This window comes from Pygoscelis adeliae, unplaced genomic scaffold (genome assembly GCF_000699105.1).
Source record: "Pygoscelis adeliae isolate BGI_AS28 unplaced genomic scaffold, ASM69910v1 Scaffold167, whole genome shotgun sequence".
NCBI lineage: Eukaryota > Metazoa > Chordata > Aves > Sphenisciformes > Spheniscidae > Pygoscelis > Pygoscelis adeliae.
Genome location: NW_008825428.1, coordinates 3,980,680 through 3,989,085, shown reverse-complemented (window position 1 = coordinate 3,989,085; position 8,406 = coordinate 3,980,680).

Below are 8,406 nucleotides of genomic sequence, written 5' to 3'. Positions count from 1 at the left end.
AGCTCATGAGCTGTGACAAAGGACTGCCTGCCGATTTGCAACCAGTGTGCAATGCACCTCTGGAGCACGATCCAATTAAGTTTCATCCAAGACAAATCCAGTTCATATGTTTCAAGACTATGCCATAATGTGAATCAAAGCACAGAAGGTGAGAAAAAATCAGGAAATCTACTTGAAAAGTGCTCTCTGAACACTAAAGGAGATGCATCCTCCCACTTAATGCAGACATCTTTCGTCCTCCTTCACAAAGACATTATTTGTTTTATGCTAGTTTTACGTTATGTAACTAGAATGAGTTAATAAGTACCAACCCACAGTTCTCATTGCCAACTGCCTAAAAACAATACTAAGTTCATCACAGAAACAAAAGGAAAAGACTATTCAAAAAGGAAAGAAACAAATCTGGCATTCTCATTTTTCAAAATAATTTGTGGAGTTTTTTTCCAACTTTCTCAGCCCATGAAACATCCCTGAATGCCTGACGCGCATTCAGATGAGTGAGAACTGGGCACACAGATTCTTTTGCCAAGGGCTGAAATGGAAATCTGTGCAGACTGTTATGACAGAACGGATACAAGTGCCAGAGTCACACCAATGTCACAGAGACTCTGGTTTATTTTCAGATTAAAACAAAAACTTTGGCTGGAAGTTTGGTGCTCACTGAAAACAAACAAGCATATGTAATCACTGCCTGACACACGCTAAGTCCCGCTGAAAAATTATGTCATAGAACTGTCTTTTAACCACGGAGAAAAAAGTGTCTCAAGACAATGGTTTAGGTCCAATGTTTTGAAGTGATATAAATACTTAGAGCTTTTCTGGTTCTGGAATGTTCTCATTGCATAAACTCTTACTGTTGCTATTCTAGTGCTGCCTTTTACACTCTGTCTAAAGCTGATCTCTTTCTCCATTTTACTTTTCACCCTCCAGCACACGCTACTGCCCTTGCCCAAATCTCTCTCTGTTCCCGTGTATTCCAAAACCTAGTTGTCTTATCTTCTGGTCTCTCTATATTTTCTCTTAGGCACCTGCTTTTTACACCTATCCACTGACCTCAAGGGTATAAAATGGTTCCCTCCCCAGACGTTATTAGGATATTTTCACCTCCTCTTATGAGAGAGAGATTTGCCATCAGGTCTAGTAATCAACATTAGGAAAAGCAAGTATTGTTAAGAACTGCAACATGCTCATTGTGCCTTCCCACCCCCCTCAACAAAGCTCAAAATGCTCAGGAAATACAGCAATTGTACTGTACTCTAACACCCTCACCCAAAATCATAAAACATGCTTACATTTAAGCTGTGTTACTAGCATGTCATTTTCTGTTGCTGTAGGTGTCAGGAAAAAACACTGGAAACTATCTGAATACCTCCTCCAAAATCCGAAGCTGCATGCTTTCAAAGAAATTTTTGTAGAAATAAATAAATGCATACATACATATTCGGGTTTCCCTCTACCTCTTTCTCAGAGACAGAATAATTATTCAGTACTATATCCTGTAAATAAAATTCTTTATCCTATCTGATAAAGACTACAGAATGAAATATTTACAGAAGTTTTAATTTATGACTGCTAATTTATAAGCTACGTAAAATATTTTTATAATGCAAGCAGTTAGATAACCTACACTATAGACAGAGTGTAACCCACAGCCCCCAAGTTGAGCTCTCTGACCCCAGGGCTACTTCGATGCAGCACAGCTGCGTGACCTTGGCTCAGTCTTACTGAGAAGGTTGTTGTTAAGCTTTGAGAGTAAATGAATGGAAGCTACATGAAATAAGTAACAACACAGGCAGAAGAGAAATTGTTGCAATGACAATAGTTGGCAGCTCAGGGAATCACAAGGGAAAAACACAGACATGGAAAATAGAACACCTTAAGGAAAAAGCAGGCAACTCGAACACGACAAATCAGCAAGATCAAAGGTCAGACATTTCCAGGATCATGAGAGGTAACATTCAACACTTGACTGACCACTTACTGGCTAGAAGAGATTATTCAGGAGACTCAGAGTTGATAAGTCCATTAATGCTTAACCTGGTACCATACCTATCCACTGTATGTATTAGCCACACGCACAACTGCTGTGTGTTTTTAAGCTGTGTATACCCTCCTTGCACAAGGCCTCTTTGCAGGCAGTGGACAAAAGTGCATGCCTAGAGAAATGTGTCTCAGTAGGAAGTGCTACGGAAGTGGTAGAGGAGGATTACAGCCTTTGGGCTGAAAGCTGGACACTTCAGAAGTAGCATAATGCAACTTTAAGGAAGTTCATGTTTTGGCAGCCTTCCTGCTCTTGTGCAGTATTATACAGTGATTTTCCTCAGTGAAATTACCAATGCCTATTGTCTTAAATCAGGACTTATTGGAGAAAGGACATAAAGAAAAAAAACCACAATGTAAATACAAGCTAAGCAGATTAAAACATGTCTGTTAGATGCTATGAGGAGTTTTGCCAGAAAGGAAAAATAGCATAATCATCCTGTGTTGACTTAAGCATGATTTAAATTCTTGAATTTCAAACATCCTTTATTGCACTCATGAAAGTGAGTCCCTCTAGATAATGACAAGTCATTAGGCTGCCACATTTTCCTCTCTTGGATTAAATATGGAAAATCGCTGAACAGTAATCCTCCTCTAATTTAGGTATCACTCATTCAAATTATGCTCAAAAATTGTTGAATTTGATTTATCACTGTTCTCTTCAATCTTAATAGAGATTATCTTGCAATATTGTATTCTGTTCTTTGTACTAAGCTCTTTGCTGAGACATAGCCTTGTTTTGATAGGTGGTGATGGTTTCACCTCCTTCAGCAAGAGAAGGTTCTACCATTTTTAAAATGTCTAATCACTTCTGAAACATTAGTACACACAGTTAAAGAAGCAAAACAAAACCAAGCCGTTTTCTTCTTGTCTCCCAAAAGAATTGTGTTCCCCAGATTGCTGAAATAAAATAAGCCTAGGCTAAATAATTCACCAAACCCTACCACATCTTAACACTCAGATAGCATTGAATAAATGTTTTCACTGGTTATTTCCAGGTGAGAAGGAAAGAATCTCCATGCATCCAACAGTTCCAGTTCTAATTTCTTAATCCTAAAAGTAAAAGTACCCTTTATGCAGGAATCCTGGATAGATAGCTGGGAAAGAAATCATTTAAGGCATATCTTTTCAGTGCATTTACAAGCTGTTTGAATGCAGATTTTGTGGTATCTCGCATCAAGGTAGAAGTCATGTTCTTAGTAACAAAAAGCACTTGGATATATTTTGTATTCTCTAAACTTTTTGAGTAGGAAGTGAAATTTGGGAAATAAAAAAAAAATGCAAGAGGCTTTTTTATTTTTTTGAGCCTCAAACTGGAAAAGAAGGGAGTTCTGTTATTATGGAAACATAATTCTGTCAAGCAGAATACACAGAGCCTCAATATTTTACAGTTTCCACATAATGTTTTACTAACTAGTGAAATAAAAATATACACAAAAGTTTATTGTTTCTGTGCTAAACAAAACAAGGCTTTAACAAAACTACTTTATGGCTTTATTAAATGAGAATTCATTTACTTCAGAGTTGTATAGGAAGAGGAAGACTTATTGACTCCAGACAATTTCTGGACACTCCTACATATTATCATTATTTCATTAGGATATTTGTTAATGTAAAAGATGTATTCAGTCCAGAAGCATGTTGGTAGTTCTTCTTACTGAAGAAAGCTACAATACTATTAACAGTTGCATAATAAAAGCTCCCAATAATTAGTGCAAAATAATTAGGAGGCACTTAAGTTTAGCACTTACCTGGTCTGTATCTCCTCTTTTTGAATTTGGCTTTCTACCAGAACTAATGTGTTTGATAAACATGGACTAATTACTTAAATGGGGAAGTCCCCTACATAATGTGCCCTTTGGAAGCAAATTTAATTAATGCCAGTTAAAACTCCTGACTGAAAGCTATAATAGTCTACTTATTTTATTCCACCTTTCTCCCTAAAGCTTATGGCAGAAAATAAGCTAACATTAAGCAGCTGCCTAATGCCTCTTTGCAAATGTAGAACTCCAGAAAGGTCACAAGACCATTTCAGTATGTGTGTATCTGTATGTTTGTGTGGGTGCACACATGTATATGCACACGTGTGCATAACTATGTATGTATGTGTATATACATGCACAAATATAAAGCATTTTGTCAGACTGAGAGTTCCTGCAAACTAGAAGGCTTGAAAGTACAGAGTTCTTAAATTAAAGAGGTCTTCATCACACATACCTTCCTTCTTTTCTTCCCTTATTTTATTAATAATGTATTTTATCTATAAAGTAAGGACATTTGTCAGGAAGAATCACTGTATATCTTCTTTTAATTGTTGTTCTTTTAAAGCGTTAAAAGGTTTAAATAACAGAAACAAACTGTGGTGACATTGTTAGTTATAAACTTATTTCCTCTGACCCAACTGATATTTATACAAGGTGAAGTGAGTCAAACGAGAGTTTATACACAAAAATAAGGATTTGAATCTGTGCTTCTTCACATCCCAGATGAGACCTAACTCTGAACCTCTTGGCTGTTCTGAACATGGGAGTCTTAGTAAAAGAAAGCAGAGGCATGGATTAGGGAGTTCCTTAAAGATAGGAAAGTTTTCATTCTAATGTAGAGCTAAAACTAACATTTTAATGTTTCCCAGGAAAAAAAAAATAAATCTGGATAACCTTAATCTTGAATGATATGCAATAACCATCTATAGACTATATATTGATACCTCACTGCTCTCAGCCACATATTATTCCATAAATACTTTCTTCTAACTCATCATCCTTATTCTTATTTATACAAATGTCACTGCAATTATTTTGGCTATTTAAAGCATACATGAAAATGCTTATAAATTAAGCCTGATCCATAATTAAAATACCTTTTCCTTACCAGAGCTGTATAATTGTCCTTACTGGTGGTGAGAATTCAAGCCCTGTAAGAATGCACAGAATGAGATCCTATTTAGCACAGACCCATAGACTACAGACTTATCACTAATTACACACATACTAAATATCTAATTTCCATAGCTCTTAATATTAAGACACTTTAACTTTTTTAATTAGGTTATCTGGAGGTGGGGAGAGCAGAAGCCTATATTCATAAGAAAAAAAAGTATGCATATTGCCCCTCCAAACAGAGTTTTAGAGACACTTCAAACAAGTATCAAACTTCAGCCAGCAAAGGTATTAGAAAATTTGTCCTTGAGCTTAAATAAAATTTGTCCACGGATTTAAATAATTGCATTTCTGCTTGATGTGGTAGCTATGCAGTGAGCATATCCACTAGGAGGTGGATGCCTTCAGTTCAGGTCTATCTTTTTGCTGGTCTTGAAAGCAAAGGAGTGACTCAGTCATGCTGCCTAGACAATTATCCAAGGCATCTAAATTAGGAAGAAAAGACACCATCAGCTCCCTCCCCCTCTTTATTGGAAATAGATAAATACCTCTAACAGTTAATAGAGATCTTAAATGGGCCTCATTGTTTATATCTATACCAGCCACTTTCTTTTAATTATACAAGAAGTAGGCTCTTAATTTAGGTTAGCTACATCAAAGCCCTAAAATCTAATTTAATGAATCAGGACCTAAGAGTCTCTCACTACAGTGGAAAGAATCATAAGCAGTTTCTTTAAAAAAAAAAAAAAACCATGCTGTAAAATACTAATAAACAAATGTGGTCTTTCTCAACCTTGGTTTGCTCAGTGCCTTACATATATAAACAGAACAGTGTCTACATGTATACATAACAATGTCTGTAATTTGTATCATGTTATTAAACTCAAAGGGAAATATATAGGCAAAAATATACTTATTTATTGTCCTAATTGGGGCATTCCATTGTTTATGTTTCTATTTGAATGGTACTTTCTCTCAAATACCTGAAGTTTGAGAAGTAAGAATATGGAAGTAAAGTTTTCTTCCCCACTCAATACAAACTTTAATGAGCTTGTCAACTACTAGGTAGTAGGCAAATTTTTCTGTAACAATAGTATTTACTACATTTTGTTGTACAACCAAAAGAGGAAGCAATAGTGCTTCATAGTAAGAAAAAGGATAATAAAAGCAGATGCATGGATGCAATCTTAGGTCAAATAATATTATAAACTTACATTGCTAGTCCTGCTACTATGTCTATTCAGTATGACCTGACAAATTTTATAAATGTGTCCTTTTTTCTTCATCTTGTTCATTCTGCTAGGGTGATCACTTTCTTTTCCCTTTTAATTCTTCTGGTGTTTCATTCTTTGATGTACTGTCCTTCAAGCCTCCACTTCTCTCATGTTCCTACTGCTTCTCTGCTCCTTGGAACCCTGTTCTTCATCCAGTGTAGAGCTTAACCAGAACTCAGAGCAGTGCTGAAAGGGAAGTCTCAAAATACTAATGATGGCCAAGAGGTCACTGACTTCTCCTTTGTCTTCAAATTTTAAGACTTGCTTAAACTTTATTTAACGTATACCTAAACAAGTAACAAAAATCAAATCACCATTTACTACCTTTAAAACATTCCTGAAGTGAAACATTTCAAAATGGAATAATTTAAAAGTAGAATCATAAATATATGTTAGACTCATAAATATGATGATGTAGAGAAATACTTATCAATAATTTCAAATACAAATATCAACTAATATTTTCCAACCTATGCTTTTTATCCAACACAGGAACAATACAAGGTTTGTCCTAATGCAACAGATGCTTTGTTTTTGTTTTATTTTTTAACTCAAAAAATATTTTTTAGAAGATGTGATGGGATATTTAAAGAATAAAAAGATTTCAAAATACAGCTAAATAATTAAAATACTAATTAAGTTATTTAATTAAAATAATTAAGAAAAGCATGACATAAAACTATGTAGTTTAATTAAGCTCAGCTTTCTCTAGATTTTCTGACACAAAAGGAAAATACAAAACACAAGAAATAATACAACCTAAGTACGTGATGGATTTCTTTTTATATGCACACTTCTGCAACACAACTATTGCTGTTCTTGACTCTTCCTGCCCTATATTCTCTTATAACAGCATTAGTCATAGGCTTAGCTGCTCTCCTATTTTCTCCTTGACCTTCAAGATGTACAAGCACTGTTGTCATTTCTTTATTATCATCTGCTCCTATCTTTATCCCCCTGGCCAAGCCCTGGCCAGCTTGCTCATTTTTATCATTGCTTTGTTTTCTTTCCTGGCTTTGGACACATCATTATAAATGGGATAATTCTATTTACACTCAGTATGTAAGGAATTAAAAAATGGTGACAAAACCCTGTAGGTTCAACTATAGGTAGCTCATTCCCTCATTTCCCTTTCTGTCCCTCAAAACATATGGATAAGAAGCCTGTAACAAGGACTGAATTTCAATCTTCTAGAAAAAAACAAGACTGTGGTAAAAGAATAAAGCTGGGACTTGAACAAGCAGAATTCCATTCTGAATACTGCCACATCTTTCTTGAACAAACAGCTACCTGTATTCATATTCCTGTGTAAAATGGATATGACTTTTGTGTCTGGATCTTGTGACTCATTTCTGCAAATTAGTTTATCAGGTAGAAAGTGATAGCACCACATATAGTATGAAAAGGCTTTATGAATGCCTGAAGCAAAAACTGTGGAAAAAGTCAAGAGTGGGCAATGGAGCACGATAGGCAGGCTTGGCTGACAAGGAGACTAGAAAGTGAACATTGTATTTCCCTTAAAAGCAACAGAAACAGCGTAAGGTAGGATGGATTTTCTGGTCTGTTTTCCAAGCATGAGGAGGGAAAAGGCCAGTTTAGACCTAGCTGAAGGAAGGGAAGAACATTCTGAAGACTGAGATTACTTGGTATATTTCACAGTGCAGTACCTTGATTATTTTGAGAATAAAGATTTTTTTTTCTGAACTCCACCCTTTCTTCTTGATCTAGATGTGGCCGATGAAGGTGATCTATTAATGACAGCAGTATAGTGTCTCAGACACTAAATTATTAAAAAAAATTTTTTTAGAAAAGTAATAGAAGAAAAGCTTGACCCTAGATTGTAGCAATCAGGTATGCAAAGCCTGGAGTAATGAAGCAGCAGTCCCTTATTAACATCTCAACTTTTACCATCATGCAGATATGAATAATAGCGACAAGCTATTTGACTCATTTCCTATGTAGGAAACCATTTCTATATTATAGGTGACGACCTCTGCAATGGACATTACATTCTATGACATTTCAGACATTACAGTCTATGAAAGTTCTTTGTTGATATCTTTAAAAGAGTATGGTAAATGAAGCCCAGAGAGATTTAGAAATCTAACTCTCACTGAAAATCACTGATATTTTTAATTAATTTTTCTAATTCCTCCTCATCATATATGGTCTTATCTTTACTTTGCACAGCAGCATTTTTGATGTCTCCATGA